The sequence below is a fragment of the Cryptomeria japonica genome, chromosome 9, assembly GCF_030272615.1.
Source record: "Cryptomeria japonica chromosome 9, Sugi_1.0, whole genome shotgun sequence".
Lineage (NCBI taxonomy): Eukaryota > Viridiplantae > Streptophyta > Pinopsida > Cupressales > Cupressaceae > Cryptomeria > Cryptomeria japonica.
The window spans coordinates 518,953,913-518,972,217 of NC_081413.1; the positions used below are offsets into that span (position 1 = coordinate 518,953,913).

At 37.4% G+C, this 18,305-nt stretch overlaps 1 protein-coding gene across 7 annotated transcripts in view; it reads right to left on the minus strand.

The window, feature by feature from the left end:
* Positions 1–17,519, minus strand: part of LOC131066905 (varicose-related protein) — a 146,858-nt gene extending 129,339 nt beyond the window's left edge. The window contains exons 1-2 of one of the 7 annotated variants that reach the window (XM_058001799.2): positions 17,022–17,518; positions 16,185–16,463 (exon numbers count right to left, since the gene is read on the minus strand). The gene's annotated coding sequence lies outside the window, so the exon portion shown is untranslated. The other 6 variants (XM_058001794.2, XM_058001801.2, XM_058001795.2 and 3 more) reach the window with 6 other exon arrangements.
* Between the last annotated feature and the right edge of the window lie 786 nt (positions 17,520–18,305).

Here is an 18,305-nt window from a genome sequence, read left to right on the forward strand (position 1 = left end):
TCAAAGAATGATACAGATCCGAATCTATACTTCAAGAAAGTCAAAGGTGATATGAGTTTAATATGAAGGATTTAGGCCTTCTACATTACTTTCTTGGATTGGAAGTTTGGCAAAACTCTGACAGTATTGTGCTTAATCAAGGAAAATACACCTTAGACATATTGAAGAGATTTGGTATGATGAACTGCAGACCCATGTCTTCTCCTATGGAAACTAATCTTCACAAACTAAAGGAGGCAACAGCAGATTCCCCATTGGTAGATCCCACTCTCTACAGACAAATGATTGGATCGTTAATGTACTTGGTCAATACTAGACCTGATATCTGTTATCCAGTAAATGCCTTGAGCCAGTTCATGTGTGAACCTAAGGAGATACATCTTATGGCAGTGAAACATATTATGAGATACCTTCAAGGTACTCTTAACTATGGACTCAAGTATGAGAAAGTTGATTTGGATCTTCATGGGTTCACTGATTCGGATTGGGCTGGAAGTGTGATTGACAGGAAAAGCACCTCAGGATGTTGCTTCAGTTTGGGTTCAGCCATGATATCTTGGATTAACAGGAAACAATCTTCAGTAGCTCAAAGTTCTACAAAGGCCAAATATATCGCAACTTCCATGGTTGCACGAGAAGCTATATGGCTTAGAAAACTACTTGTGGGATTATTCGGTGAGCCACCGAAGCCTACTATAATTCATTGTGATAACCAGAGTTGTATAAAACTCTCCGTGAACCTTGTATTTCATGATAGATCCAAACACATAGAGATTCCTTACCACTATGTGAGAGATATAGTGGATAGGAATGTGATTCAGTTGCAGTATATCAGTACAAGAGACCAGACAGCAGACATACTAACCAAGCCTCTATCCAGAGTAAAAGTTGAACACTTCAGCAAAGTACTCGGTATGATTGAATTGTAATTTGCTTTATAATTTGTACTAATATATAAGATGTTTAATGTGTAAACTTCTTTTGTCGTGTTATGACTTTATGGGCTCCTCCCCCTGCGTCCATTTCTAAGAGGTGATGATCTTTTAGATAATGAACACTTGTACTGAACATTACAAGGTGATGATCTTGTAATGTTGATATCATGCTGACTTGATATCATCTTGACTCATGGATGTGCCATGATATGTTATGGTAGACATTATGTGACGTAATGTTAGTGCACATACCATAACCTGGATATAAGAGAATTCAATATTCTCAAATTATTTTATATCCAAGGTATCACGTGTTATGGGATATTGATATCACGTGCTATGTGATATCTCTATATCACAAGATGATGTGATATATTTTTGTATCACGTGTTATGTGATACATCATGTCACGAGCATATGTGACTTGATCTTTTGTATTACGAGGTCATGTAATACATTCTATTATGAGAAATGTGATGCTATATAATTAGATGATTATTTCAATGTTTACATAGATCTCCATTTATCTTCCCTAGCTAAGAGAGAGTGTTGAAACAATGTAGCTTTGGTATGTTGTTAAAAATGGATCGAAGAATAATGACAACGATTCTGGAAGACTGATTGTCGTGAGTTATTGATAGTCTCCATCATTGAATCCGGTTTAAATACAAGAGGAAAGGTTGCCTACGTAGGGACATGTCCATACGTGGCAGTTGCCACGTATGGACATGCCCCTACAGAGGCAACCGTTCATAACAATTAGTTTGTTTATGTTTAATTTCCAAACTATATGCTCTGTTAATATATCACTCTCCAGATAATAACCGATTTACCATCAGTTAGATTCACGAGGGCTATATCTTAACACTCCCTCTTAATAGGAGTGGATCTAAGTAATTTTCTTGGGAGCATATTCTGTCATGACTTCCGACACAATTCGGGACAACATTTAATATAGTCTTGTCATGACAATAAACTCAATATCATGATATCTGGCTCAGTCCGGGACAATCACTTAAGAAGTCAATCGTGAGATGATCACATACTTTAGGATCAAGATATCCAACACACTCCGGGCCAACAACTTAATGTAGTCAATCTTGACACTTGGTCAACTATTGTCAAGATCGTCACCTTGAAATAGTAACCTTAAACATAAGAAGATAGTCATCTTCTTGAACATAGTTAGAATATTGCAATATACATTTTATTTATTTAATCATGAACAAATTACACATGGTAGGAATTTCATCCTAATAATCTCAATTATAATCTAGTCATACCAAGTTTACTTCTGAAGTATTCTATCTTCAATCTTGCAAGTGGCTTGGTGAAGATATCAGCATTTTGTTCTTCAGTACTAATGTACACTAGTTTTATGACGTTTTGATCTACCATATCTCTTATGTAGTGATAAGGGATCTCAATATGTTTGGATCGATTGTGAAAAACTGGATTTACTGAGAGCTTGATACAACTCTGATTATCACAGTGAATTATTGTTGAATTCAGAGTTTTTCCAAATAATCCAAATAATAACTTTCTTAGCCATACCGCTTCACGAGCTCCCATGGAGGCTGCCATTTATTCTGCTTCGGTGGAGCTTTGTGCAATTGCTGACTGTTTTCTGCTGAACCAAGATATCATATCAAAACCAAGCTTGAAGCAACACCCTGTAGTACTTTTACGGTCAGTGGTACTTTCGGCCCAATCAAAATCAGAATATCCTTCAAGTTGAATCTCAACATTTTCATACTTTAAGCCAAGTCCGATTGTGCCTCGTAAATTTCTTAGAATGTGTTTAGCAGCCATTAGATGTATCTTCTTAGGTTGACACATGAAGTGACTTAATACATTTGTAGCATAACAGATATCAGGACGAGTATTTACCAAATACATAAGTGAACTGACGATTTGTCTGTAGAATGTGGGATCTGTAAGTTCTGAATCTTCTGCCTCAATTTTCAGCTTGTGCAAATTAGTTTCCATTGGTGTAGCTAATGGCTTACACTCCACCATCCCAAATCTAGTTAGAATATTTGTGGTGTACTTTCCTTGATTTAGGAAGATGTAGTTATTCTTTTGCCATACTTCTAATCCAAGAAAATAATGTAGAAGCCCTAGATCTTGCTTGCATTTCTCAATGAGATTATCCTCTCCTGTTATCAAAAGATCATCCACGTAAAGGACCAATATAATTATATTGCCATTTGAAGCCTTGAAGTAGATGTTGGGATCTGCTAGGTTCTTGGAGTACCCTAGTTTGGAGAGATAGTTGTCTATCCTTGCATACCAGGCCCTAGGTGCTTGTTTTAACCCATAGAGAGCTTTCTTTAGTTTACAAACATAGCAATTTTTATCACGTATGGTGAATCCTTCTGGTTGTTCTATATATACTTCTTCTTCAATTGAACCATTTAGGAAGGCAGTCTTTACGTCCATTTGGTGAATTTTCCATCCTTTGGATGCTGCAATTGCAATGATTGTTCTTACTGACGTATACCGGGCAACTGGGGCAAATGTCTCTTCATAATCAATTCCTACTTTCTGAGAGAATCCCCTGGCCACAAAGCGAGCTTTATGTTTTTCAATGCTGCCATCAGATGCATATTTGATCTTGAATAACCACTTGGATGAGACAACTGATTTGTCTTTTGGTCTAGGCACTATATCCCAAACATCATTCTTTAGTATAGATTGATATACTTCAACCATAGCATCTTTCCAAGCCTGTTTTGATAAGGCTTCTCTGACATTTGTTGGTTCAGAATTTGTGAGTTCGGTTAGAAGTGCAGCATAACATTTTAGAGTTCTTGTTCTCTTATTTTCTTTGGAAATTTCATTTGGTTCTACATTATTCTCTTCAATTATTTTCCTTGCCCATAGAGGTCTTTTCTTGTTATTGAGTGTTTCAATATTTTCATCAACAAGAGGTTCAGAAGCTCTTATGATGTCCTCCCTCTCAGTGTCTGAAGGTTCAGAATTTTCTATGATATTCTCCCTCTCAATCTCAGTTATGTGATCTTCTTCTTCTTTAGTAATGTTATCATCCTCAGGTTCTTTGAGTGTAGTGTTTTCTTCAAACTTTACATCTCTGCTTATCTCAACAGATTTTTTCCCTGGAATGTAAATGCGATATCCTTTAGTATTTTCACTATAGCCAATGAAGATACCTCTTTTTCCGGATGGTTCTAGTTTTGTCCTCTTTTCTGTAGGAACATGTATATATACGGGACAGCCAAATATCCTTAAATGACTTAAGTCTGGTTTGTTCCCTGTAAAAGCTTCTTCAGGAGTTATGTTTTCTAGAACTAAGTGCGAACATATGTTTTGAATGTAGACTGTTGTATTTGAAGCTTCTGCCCAGAATGAAGTGTGTAAGTTTTGGTCATGCATCATGGCTTTTGCTGCTTCAATTATGGTTTTGTTCTTTCTTTCTGCTACTCCATTCTATTGTGGATTATATGGTACAGTATACTCCCTCTTAATCCCAACAGAATTACAAAAGTCTTTGAAGTTGTCAAATGTATATTCTCCCCCATTGTCGGATCTTAACACCTTAATTTTCTTCCCTGACTGGTTTTCTACTAGTGCCTTGAATTCTTTGAACTTAGATAGTACTGCATTTGAGTCTTTGCACTTCAGAAAATATATCAATGTTTTTCGAGAGTAGTCGTCAACAAAGATTATGTAGTATAAGGATCCAGTTAGGGATGGTGTTGACATGGGACCACATAGGTCTGAGTGAATTAGTTCTAAAATAACTTTTGATTTGTGCTCGCTTGAGGGAAAAGAAACTTTCACATTCTTTCCCAAGGCACATCCTTTGCAAATGCCTGTGTGTTCAGATTTTAGTTGGGGCAGTCCTGAAGTAATCTTCTTTATGTTGGATAGAGCACTATATCTTAGATGTCCTAATCTTTTGTGCCATAATTCATTATTATTTGAAACTTCAAGATTTAGTGCTTCCTTTTGATCACTGCATAGTTTGTATAGGCTACCATCTCTTGAACCTACTGTTATGGCATTTTTTATATTTGTATTTTTAGGCCAGAGTAGAACTTTATCTTCATTGAAGGTAACCCGATATCCTTGATCAGCTAGGCCTGAGATTGAGACTAGATTTCTTTTTATTCCAGGTACAAAAAAGAACATCCTTTAGTTGTAGAGATACTTCATTTCTTAGTTTGATAGTACAGGTCCCAATTCCTTTCACAGGATATGTGGAGTTATCTCCAATAGTAACCTCTTCACGTGAGTGCCCGTTAAGTGTTTCAAACTGATTTCTAAATCCAGTTATATGCCTTGATGCTCCACTGTCTACGATCCAAGTGTTTTTATTTGTATTTATTTCGCTTGATAGGGCTAAGAAGAAAAGTGAGTTTTCTCCTTTGACTTCGGCTAGAGTAGCTTGTGTTTTCTTCCTTTCTGGACAATTCCTATGTGTGCCCATATTTGTCGCATTTGTAACACTGAATTTTAGACATATCTCTTTTCTGATGGTTTTTATTTCCTCTCTTCCATTTGGAGAACTTTTTCTTTTTGTTGAAGGTATTTGTATTAAGTGCTTGGATTTCTCCTTCTTTATTTGGCCCTAATCCTCTTGAGATTAGTCGAGATTCCTCTTGAATGCACTCATTCTTAAGTTGTTCAAATTTGGGTAAGGGGGGTGTTTTGCTAATGCATTGAATGTAGGATTCCCATGAAATTGGTAATCCTCTTAGGGCTATGAGAGAGATTTCTTGATCATCTACCTCATTTCCAATAGTTTGTAATTGGTCTTTTACTTTAGATATCCTTGAAAAGTATGTAGATATTGTATCATCTTTATTCATCTTTATGTTTAAAAGTTGTTGTTTCAAGGTTAATATTTTGCTCGCATTGTTAACTTCATATGTATTTTTAATGGTTTTAAATACTTCATATGCTTTAGGCAATCTGGCTATAGATGGAAGAATATGTGTTGTCCTCATTTTTGTTTCCAAAAATGAAGGACCACTACATGAAATTTTTGTGAAAAATGAAAATTTTTACTCTATGGCATGCTTCCCGAGGCAGAATTTTGACGAATCCTTAGATGGCTTAATCCTCAATCCATCCTCGAACTACGTTTCGAATTTCATCAAATTCTGGGTTCGTTTGCTATGTCTTTCCTTCAATTTCGGGTTTTAAAACCCCGACTGCAGGTGGAGAATTTTCTTCAAACTGCAAGTTTTAATGATATTCATTGTTTTGGTTGTTGTAGGGGAATTTTTAGCTTATTACATGTGCATCTTTATTAAAAGATGATTACTTGCAATTTATTTTAAATTTCCCTTTCTTGTTTTTGTCTTTTTTGTTGTTTTTTGGTCTTGTTTAGTTAAAATAGGGATTTTTTGACTCAATTACAAGTAAACTTGCAGTTTGGTCAAAAAACCCCTACTTGAATGGTTTTTGCATGTAATAGGGATTTTAAATCCCCATTACATATGTGCAAGTATTTCTAACTTGTTGTAGGGAATTTATTTCCCTTATACAAGTAATTAAAACTTGTATTCCTCTCCAAAAAACCCGATTATGCCTTGCAAGTGCTTTTTTGACAAAATAAAACTTGTCATTTGCTCCTAAAAACCCGATTTTGGCTAGTCAGTGAAAAAGTGAAAAATAAAACTTGTCATTTGTCTAAAAAATCCCAATTTTGGTTTGTAAGTTGAAAAAGTGAAATTCAAACTTATTATTTCCTCCCCAAAACCCGATTTTCATTGTTTCATGGCAATTCGAACTTGTTTGTCTCCAAAAACCCGATTTGCAAGAAAAACGGATTTGTTGAAGATGTCAAAGCGATTTTTTGTGGAGATTTGTTGGAGATGCAAGGCGTTTAGGATTCTATCCTATTCTCATGCATTTACAAACACATTTTACGCCATTTAGGGTTTATTGTTACTGGTTTTTTTAGCTAAATCAGCTAACACGTGGTTCCTTCAATCCACATTTTAGGCCTTTTTCACTCCACAAATCTGCATTCTCCTAAATCGTTTTCCCTTCTCTCACCTAGGCGTGGAGTTTGGGATAAGATTTAAGCGATTTAATGATCCATCTAAAATGCATCAAATACCACGTTTTTCAGCTAACACGTGATTCCTTTGTCTCCATTTTGGAAGCATTTGATGCCACGAATCTTCAAAGGGATGAATCGTTTTGGCTTGAAGTACCAAGGCGTTGAGGGTTAAGAAGTATTCAAGCATTTTCCATGACATTTTACTCTTGTTTGCTGCCACGTTTTTCCATATAAGACATTCTTGCGAAAACGTGATAAAGGTTTTGCATTACGGATTGCTTCTATTAATTGATTTTGCTTCTTCATTCCAAGAATTGTTGCATTATTGGAGAAGCATTTTGCATTTTCAAGAAAGGTATGTTCTCTTTCCTTTCTTTCCTTCATTTTATTATTTTCTTGTTTTATTAATTTTCCTTCTTAGTTGCATTTTTAATTATGTGTTGTTCTTACCCCAAAAATCGGTTTTTGTGAGAGGATTCTTCCCTTGGTATGCAATTTTTGCATTGCATTGTTCTTCCCTAAAAATTCCCTCTTTACTTGTATTCGGGATTTTTAATCTCGATTACAAGTTCGCTGGAAATTCTTGTTCTTCCCCTACGGTTAAGGAATTTAACCATTTTTGGTTAAAATTCCAAATTAAAAAGTGTGAAATACCCCTCCCTTGCAAATTCGGGTTTTGAAAACTAGATTACATGTTGAAGAGTTCTTCCCATTTTCATGAAAATGACTTTCCCGGATTTTCCCATCTCTATCCATTCATGTTCCCCATATCCGTACTTTCCATTTCCATCATTTCCCATAAGTCAAAATCTCATTTTTCGTCCATTTCTCCATTTTCGAATTTACAAGTGTACTTGCATTCGGATTTTAAAACCCCGATTGCATATATGTCCTTTCCAACTTGTATACTTGCGAAAATTCTCCCAAGATCCGAAATTGGTCAAAGTCGAAATTTTCCCATTTCTACATATTTCCCCTCTTCCTCTCACAAAATCGTAAAGTTCTTCAAGGATCAAAGTTTTACCCATTTGGAGAAAGAAGAATGATATTTGCAGCTGACTATGATGTTGCCTTAACCCTTTTAAGTCTTCATCACAGTATTCCAGCTTCACAATCAATGTCATATTTGCTGGCATCTCCAACTCCAAAGAAAATGAAATACAAATATGACAAATATCAGAATGAGGTTGCACCTTCCCAGGTTTCTTCTCCTTTGGATCGCATCAGAGACATGGAGATAGGGCACGTTGATATGGCAGAATTCATCAACCGGGTAGAAGATCCACAGGATAATAACTTGCAGCGGCTGTTGGACAGCCATATCCATCATGCATCTTCCTTCCCAGTGGCTGCCCTAGAACCTGAGTTCGTTCTTGCATGCGCCCATCATTTTGACAAGGAATCAAGAGTCATCAAAAATGATGATGGTGAAGCTATAATTCGTCTCGATGCGGATACAATCGAGAAGGTCTTCAGAATACCTCCTGCACCTGTTTATATGGAAATCACCAAAGAAAGTGCAGCGGAATATTACGTGAAGAGGGAAAAAGATTGCAAACGGCACATCAATAGGTGGATCCAAGAGCCACGTCCTTCCTTCCCAAGGTGGGCAAAGTTATACCGTTGTGATTCCAAATGGGAGATAGGAGACACCATCACTCTTCTCAGCAGGATGACGGGCCTTGAGCATTACAATGTCTTTGAGCCATGGATGTATCAGTTCATTATGTTCATACGGCAGTCACATCACATTTCATGGGGGGAAGTCATCAGCGATGCCTTGTGCGAACAACTTGCAGCAATTCCTACCACCATGACCTTCTTCATGAATTCTTATTTGGTATATTTAGCAGCATCACTTAGACACTTTCCAGGTCTTTCTACCAAGGGTGATCGCTCACTTATACCAGTTTGGGAATATTATGACCAATTGTCGTTGAAACCCAGCAGATTGCATTTCAGAAGGATCCAAGATGCATTCTTCGGATATTTCATGTGTCAATTTGACAGAAATCTCAGGAACAAAAGAGTATCAGATGAGGCATGGGTCAAGGTGTCTGAGTATGGGTGTTTGTTCCTGCAATTTCCCACCTTCACCTATATGAGGATAGGATGCTATGATGGTCAGCCATACATGCTTCAAAGATTCCCAACCGATAAGATAATTCTTATGGAGTTGGGAAGACAGATCATGGCTGTTCACACTTTTCAGTCTGCTAAGCACAAGGTTGGAATGGGGATCTCTACCACAAACCCATTGAAAATTGACCGATACTCCCTTGTCACATCTATGAAGGCTAAGGCCATGGAGGCTGAATTGGAGGAAATCAAGCTTAAAAGGTTCAAACCTAGAGCTGATTTTGATTATAAAGGTATGAAGGAGAAGATCAAGAAATCCTTTGTGCATGTTCATCACATTGAAGACATCTGGGTAGATCTCCACACAGAAGCCGAAGTCCTCAAGATGGATTACTACAGGCTCACTGTTGAGCAAATTGTTGACTTGAACTTGGCGGATATCCCACAAGGGATGATTGATGACGGGCATATACTTGATCCTGAATACACTTCACGGAGGGTTGAGGAAGCTCCACTTCCTTTGATCCAATGGTCGCACAAAGAGTGCATCTCCATCCTTGACAGATTTCAGCCTATCTTGGCCAACACTAACGCATGGCTGAAAAGTAATGCTATTAGACTTATCAAAATCAAAGTTGGTAAAGAAGATGATTCTACAGGGCCTCTTGGACGGAAATTTGAGATTTAGATTGACAACAAGGAGGGTGCTTCATCTTCGGGCACAAGGATCAAGTTACGAGTCAATCGTGCAGTAGTGCTTCCTCCTGAGGAGACGACTATTCGTGGGAAGGAAAAATCACGATTCCATGTTCAGGTGATCGATCTGGATAATCCAGAAGAGGGGCAGCAATCTGATGATGCTTCTAAGTCTCCAGTTTCAGACTCGCCTCATGAGGCCATTCCTCCAGTTTCCATTGAGACGCCCCTTTCTCCTCCTGATTTGCTTGTGGATGAGTCTCCTCATAATGCAATTCCCATTTCAGCATACGAGCCATCTCCTGATCATCAACAAGAAAGTGTGTTGAAAGTTCCTGAAGATATTCCTACTTGCATTCAGTTATCAGAAATTGATACTTCCACTTCTGGTTTTGAAGAATTCATGAGGCAATCCTCATGCCCATTGGTAACTAAGCAAACCGTGGTCGCTGTCCAAACAGATATTCCTCCTAGGATGACCACGGTAATTCAAATAAAAACTACTTCTCCTTTGCCTACGGCTGCTACTGGAAGGGAGTTGATGACTTTGCCTCCGTGGCTTAGTTCTTTCACCCTGAAAAGGAAGAAGCAAGAGATCTCACCTGATGCCTTTGACTATCAGCAACTAAAACAGTCCATATCTAAAGTTGCTAAGAAGGCCAAGACTATCTCCAGAGTAACGGTTGACAGTAACAAGATGAAAGTAGCTGAAATTGTGGAACCTATTGTAGATAAGCCACTTGATGAAATGTCAGCTACTGATTATAAGGTTACGAGGATAGAGTTGGGCAAGCAAACGCATGAGATCATTAAACATGATGCTCAATTTTCCATTGCTTCACTGGTGCAAAGGTGTGATGAGCTTCTAGCGAAGAAAGACAAGCTAGAAGAGGAAAACCGACAGCTTATGGCAGCCATTCATAAAATCACAAAACCTGCTGCTGAAGGGAGTAACTCCATAGGTTCTTCTGGTTCCCAAGAATCGATTCGTGGAGTGGAAAGAGCTGCTCAAAAGGTACAAGCACTGGATTCCTGGGTTGATCAACTTCATGATCAATGTGTACAAGTAATAAAAGACATTTTTCAAATAATGTCTAAACTAGAGACTATTGAGGAGAAACTGGATCAGACTTCTAATACTTTCAAAAAGAACTTGGAAAGTGTTGAGAAAAGTCTGACAATCTGGCGTACCATGCCCCAACAACAGTTGAATATTTTGCAGGAGCATGCCATCATCTCTTCCAAGGTCATGTACTTGGAATTTGAAGAACTCCTGGAAAACAAGACCCTTGTTCTTAAATCCCTCATTGAGGAGATCGGTGATGCAAGGAGATTCCGGGGTGAAGTTTACTGAGGTATTGTCTCACATTGTGAAAGGGCCTCTTGCAACATAGTAAGTCAGGATGGAGAGCTGATTCCAGAAGAAGAAGTTCTTGCTGATTTACAGATGAGGATTCATAATGAATGGAGGAGCGAACAATTCTCGGCAGTTTCGATTCAAGCATTGATGAAACACCAAGCCTTTCTGCATGAAATCCAGTCTATCCTGGATAAAAACAATTTTGCGCTCCTCCGCTGTCACGACACTATTGTGAAAACTATGGTTGTTGCCAAAAACACCCATGAACCAAATCCCGATGAATTACAAGCAAGCATCCAAAAATTTCAAGGATTTGTGTTTTCACAAAATGCAACTTAAGTGTTTTTCAACACTTAGTTGAATTTTCCCTCTTTTGTAATCTTTAGTTGTAATTTAGTTTTGACAAGTTACATGTAAAAGTTTTTTTTTTTGTAAAATGCAAGTTACACATTACTTGCACTTTTGTAATTACATGTAAGGCAACTACAAGTTGTGTCCGATTAGGACTGTAGTTGGAATAAGTCTTAGTTAGTTGGAGTAACTCTTAGTTAGTTAATGAAGTCTCAGTTATTTATTGAATGAGTCTTGGTGGTTGAGAGAATCTCTCAAGTTAGTTAGGATCCTCCCACCTTTTTCTCAAGGCTCCTCTTCTATAAATACTTGAGGGGTCTATTGTAATCGATATCTTTTGGAAAGCAAGCAAAACTCTGCCAAATTTACAGCAAGAAGTCTTTGAGCTTATGTATGTGGATTGAAAGTTTTTGAAGAATAATAAAGGATTACTCAAGTTTTGAGTCTTTGAGCTACATGTTTGAGTTTGAATCTTTTATTTCTTCTATGCCAAGTGTTTCTAAAGGAGCTTAGTCCAATCTGATTTGAAGTCTTTGAGCTACAAGTAGAGAAGATTAATTAAAATAGGAAACTCTCTTGAAGGAGCAGCAAGTCTTTGAGCTTGCGTCTATTCTTGAGGAAAAATTACTGTTTGATAAGAAATAGCAGCAAATCTTTGAGCTTGCATTAGTTCTTGTCTTTGTGTTGAAAGAATAGATTATTCCAGTCTTTGAGCTGTTATCTTTTATTCGTTGTAAAATTTAGTATAGCAAAGGGTAGATAGGAATTCCAATAGTCAAGTCTTTGAGCTTGGTATTGCTGTCCCGTCTCGAAGGAAGTGACGGAAGTCTTTGCGCTTTCAGGAAACTTCATTTCCTTTCTCTTATTTCACTTAAAAGTGGTTACTGTTGTTATTCAATCGCTATCCTTTTCTGTGAAGAGAAAAGGATATTGTCTTTCTTGGAAAAAGAAGAAAGATTGCTGTCCCATCCCATTTTATTTTCCAAGTTGTAGTTAGATAGGGGGAGCCTTCCCTTAATTAGGAGAGTTTTTACTCGTGTGTTGTGGTTGAAACCACAATTTTGTATATTTCCCCAAGTGTACAAAATTTTCAACCAACAATATGACCTTTGACTGAGTCAATAATTATTTTCTTTGCTTTATTATTACGCCTTTTCCAAGTAGATTTCTCTGGTTCATCATTTGGCATGTCTAGATTTTCTTCTATGTAAGACTAATTCTAGTTCTTCAAGAATGGCAATGATTCGTATCTTCCAGGAAACGAAGTTGGAGGCTCCTTCGAGTCTATCTTCCACTCTCATATTACTTGACATTTTGAATATTTTCTTAGTCGGATATATCCTCTGCGTATATAGCCTCTGCATCGATTTGTTATTTACTTCCGATAAATGCTTATGAGTAATATGGTTGTCTAATTTATTCTCTTAATATGCTGGCTCTGATACCATGTTGTGAAATATGGATCGAAGAATAATGACAACGATTCTGGAAGACTAATTGCCATGAGTTATTGATCGTCTCCATCATTGAATCCGGTTTAAATACAAGAGTAAAGGTTGCCTACGTAGGGAGCAGTTGCCACATATGGACATGCCCCTACGGAGGCAACCGTTCATAACAATTAGTTTGTTTATGTTTAATTTCCAAACTGTATGCTCTGTTAATATATCACTCTCCAGATAATAACCGATTTACCATCAGTTAGATTCACGAGGGCTATATCTTAACATGGTAAGGTAAATGATTGAATGAGAGATAAATGAAGTCTCTCATTCAATCATCTATCCTATCGATAAATCTACATGCTAATGGTAGACATCATAATCATCTTTATAAGCATTTTTATCATCGATCGAGATATGATTGTATTTGCTATGCAGTGATTTCATTTATATGTTGTGATTGTAATCGTTTCTGCATATCTATTCTAGTTGTCATATGACAACACTAATTAGTGTTGTCATATGATAACTACAATAGTTATCATATTAACATATTTTTGCTCTTATACCGATCCATAATTGGGTTGCATTTACCATCGATTACCATGAAATGGCATTAAGAATAAACCGATTAGTGATCGGTTAATGATAACTCAAATTGCATTAGAAACTAACCAATTCATTATCGGTTACAAAAATAATCAAACCGCATTAAATCACAAACCGATTGGCATCAATTATCATTTGTTATGTATCAGCATTTATATTAACTGATAGTTATCGGTTTGCATTATGAAGAGGCACCACCCTTGATCAAGACATGTCTTGATCGGACATGTCATGAGACATGGCCGGTCAAGGCATGCCTTGATCTTACAAGGCAATGCCTATATATATGTGCCGTGAAGAATGCTGGAGAAATATCGAAATCAATAAATATTATCTACAGCCACCTACAAACAAAGAAGTTTCAGTTCATAATCAGAAATAACTGGAGAGCATACATTAATAGCATTGGATATTGTCTAAGGAATTAAAAGAAAGACAAAATCCTTAAAATTCAACTTTTGAACATAAGTTTGAATACTTTTACATCGAGCTTGATTGAAAGCTCTCTTGATTTGCTTACTTTTGTAACCATTTAATTTCGAAACCTATAGGTGAGGTGGGCAATTTCTTGGTCTAGGTTCTCAAGATCGCAGATACGAAGCTCTAGTGGCTAAGGTTTTGAGGATAACAGCTTTTTGGGCTGGTTGATGATGGGAAGAATGAAGGTAAAGGTTGGTGTGGGTAGATTTGCGTAAGACACAACGAGCTAAGGATCCATCAGGCTTCCTGATAAGCAAAGTATCAAGGAAAGGGAATTGGTTATTGGTTTCAAGCTCTTTGGTGAAGGCAATGCTATGGTCTATGTTGTTAAGATGGGCATGGAATTCTTCAAGCTTTTCAAGACCGTGTGGCCAACAAACATTAGTGTCATCTACATAACATTTCCACCACTTGGCCTTGACGGGAAAGGAATGGAGGGCAACTTCTTCAAAATGCTCCATGTAAAGGTTAGCTATGATAGGAGAGAGAGGGGAACCCATCGCCACTCCATCAAGCTGCTTATAGACAATGTTATGGAATGTGAAAGAAGTGGATCTAAGGCATAACTCCACGAGAGAGGCCACTTCATGATTAGTCTTATGTCTAACTCAATGAAATCAGGAATAGGGACATTGGTGAAAAGGGAAACAACATCGAAACTAACCAAAAGGTCATTGTCATCCAGCTTTTTGTCTTTGATGAAATTCACAAGTGTGGAATTTTTTATGAAAGAACCAGAATGGCCTATGAGGGGAGAGATCAGCTTGGCAAAGAATGCGGCAAGTTTGAAGGTGGGGGAGCCCATGGTATCAACAAAGGGTCTAAGAGGGATCCCAGATTTATGGATTATTGATATTCAAGGCAAAAGCTTTTTAGACAAAGGAGCCCCAAACCCAAAACAGGGCTTGGAAAGCTCCTTCATGTAGTTGGAAAACAACAACAAAGGATACAACCTGCAAATACTTGCATATATAGGCAGAATATAATCATCAAGCAACAAAAGCAGACCCTCCAAGATATCAATTCCCTTCTCCTGTCAGAGAATGCCAGAAGAAGAATTACAGAAAGAATTTAAGAGTGAGCTGAACTCCCACCACCCCCAAAAGAGACAAACCCGAAGAGAAAAAAGCCCACCCTTCTATGATTCTATAAGGGCACCGCGTGGCAGCATCTTCTATGCACTAGCACACCACTATGCCTTCTATCACTTAGCAGTAGGACAGTCAAGAGGAAAGTTGCTCTCCCCTTGCTCATGAATTTTCTTTCTCTGCTGGGCAAAAAAATGTGACCATCAACTTCAATTTTGCACGTCTCTGGCACATTCAACTTGCAAGATTCTCTCTTCATACCAGAGGCCCTCTTGTAAGCAAATAGTTAAACTGAAACACATGTACACAAGCCTCTAAGCTTTTTGTAATCTAGTGACTGTTTGGATTTATAGTATGGTATGTCCTTTGCTTTGGGGAAGCACATTGCCATTATCAATCTTAATGCGCTTGAAGAAATACACATACAACCTAAGAAATCGTAAACAATAGTCCAAATTAGTCTGTATATTTTGAAAAGAAAAGCCTTCCGTAGATCTGACACATGCCCAATCGTCTCTATTGACTACTCTGTAATAGCTTAAAAGCAAAAATCAACAATGTGTAAGCATCTACTCGGGTGCTTTACCAAGATTTCTAACCAAACAGGAATTAATTGTGAAATAAACATGTCCATAACACAAAATATTTCAATTGATATTTTAAAAACAGAATTCTTATGTCAAGTAGTTCATACCTGGCCTCAAAAGCAAAAGATACGATCTAACCTCATTTTCCTTTGCTTTTTAAAATACCGCTAAAATGCATAAAATCGAATGGTTGAGTCTAAGACCGTCCATAAAATAGCCGGTTTGAGTTTTCTCTAACTAATTCTCAGATAACCATAAATAAAATTCAAATAGACAGCAATTTACATATATAATGTACCAAATTTTTTTAAATCGTTGTGAATTACTATTTGCAGAATGCATAGTGGAGCATGCGATTAGACCTGACAGAAATTACAAAAAACCATCTGTGAAGGGACTGAAATGCAAGCAAGAGCTGCTAATTCCCTTGGTCAATGACTTTCCAGAACAATACAAGTTGAAAGAATTTTAAAACGAGGAAACTGCTGACTAAATGCATAAGGAAGCTGATTAAATTCACCTTATACCAATGCAATCTGACCCGAATCTTGGGCGCAAAAAACTAAACGATTAACTGCAACCCAAAGACAAAATGTAGAATTTATGCTGTAATATGTTGCCAATCGTCTAAAACTCTTCTCCTTTGTCCATGTCTTCTCTGCTTTGTTTTTTCGAGGGTTTTGACGAAAAAAATTGAACAGTGGAGGACGACAAAATTGTCTTTGAAGTTCGCAACAAGACATCGACATCACCATCACAATCATGAGTAACGTGGCGGCCGCAAAGCCTAGCCGCCGTGCTGAAATTAAAGACTAATATCAATATTTTGTCGGAGAAATAACTTATTATATTAAGTAAATTATAAAATAATGAATAAATTTAAATTTAAATTAGAAATTAGTTTTCCTTTAAATTGTCATGAACAGAAGAACCGATCTACGAAATCATTGAAAAGTTGAAAAACTGAATCGGGCCTAATATAAATCCCGACATTTAAACTATAATAAACAGTGTAATCAAATCCATACATCGTCATCATCATCAATTCATCAACAACTCTCTCAAACACAACATATTTTTTATTCATTGCCTGCAAATTTGATCATGTTAAGGGCTGAAATTCACGATCTGATCAACCAGAAGATGTCTCAACGTTGAGATGTCAGGGTGGCAGCCTCTGCCACGTTATTAATTGAACCCCTGTGTACACTCTTCTCCTTCCTTGATTCCTTGCTTCTTCCCTCAGTAACTCCGTCATTATGATGAATTTGTTGAACGATGCCACCGAAACCATTCCTATACTGATTACGACATGACATGACCCGTTCACCCAAAAGTCAGAAAGAATCCCACTCACCTGATAAATAGTGAGTGCTGCTGCTGGCCATTTGTCTGCACTACTCACGTTTTCTTCTCTCTCGTCCGCCGCGTAGTCCGCCATGTCCTTATCTTGATGACCATTCGACAGCGCCATGCCATTGTTTGCATCCCTGTGCTCTGGGTCTTGAGTTAAGTCGCTTTACAGACACCACATGGCAACTCATGTGGACTAGCTTCTCAAATTGGCCTTGACCGTTTGATGTCACCATCGTCCTCACAGGCTACTTGCCCTGTACAAGCCTCCTCCAAAGTCTACCCTTTCACACTGTGGAGAGCAGGATAATGATATTATAAAGTCGATTGTGGGACACTTTCTATCCTCCATGGGACCTCAACCAGTACAGCCATTGTTCCTTGGCGACCACATTCATTTTCAGCTCCTCTGTCCACTCAATACTTAATATGACGTTTTCTCACTTGATTTGATTCCTTGCTTTCACAAGGTAAACTTATTCGTCTCTTGTACGGTACATGGTTAAACAAGCCGAGAAAATACATGGGAAATGTTGGAGAACAAACTAAAAGGGCTTTCTCAAAAGCTAGACAAGATAATCAAGGGTGTTGGTAGTCTGTCCGGACTAAGAGGACACTTTAGGATATGGGTAAATTGAATTTAGTATATTGTCAATTGGGTTACTCATTTGTAATTTGGTTGAGTTAATATTGTATTTAAGCTATGTTATCTTGAGTTTTCAGGATGGGAATAGGGATGGGGAAACGGATTTTCAAGACAGATTTTTCTTTGGTCATTTTTGGAGAAAGTGATGGTTATATAAAAAAGAGGGAAATTTTAAAATACATAAGGAAATTTCAAATATTCATATGATAACATTGATAAATCATTCATCGTATACATTATATATAGCAAAAGAGGCTTGGGAAGAGAGAGTTTGCACTTTTTGTAATTCTAGGAATGTGGAAACTGAACAACATTTTATTTTAGAATGTGATGTTTACAAGGACAGCAAGGACAAATTTGTTAATATTTATCTGATTGCTCTTGGCATAGCCTATTCAGTGAGGAGTACATTGAGAAGTTGGGAGTGCTCATCGTCAACTTGCACAAGAAAAGAAATGAGTTACTGAAGTTGGTTTAATTTGGCAGGCTGTCCCATAGGCTATGTTTAGCCTCATGGACGTTAAAAATTATCTATCTATCTATCTATCTATCAATTGAGAGTTCAAATGAGAGTCGAAATTCATAAATTCATATAAATGATGTAATGTAATAGTTAATACATGAGGAGGCATCCCTTGCCAT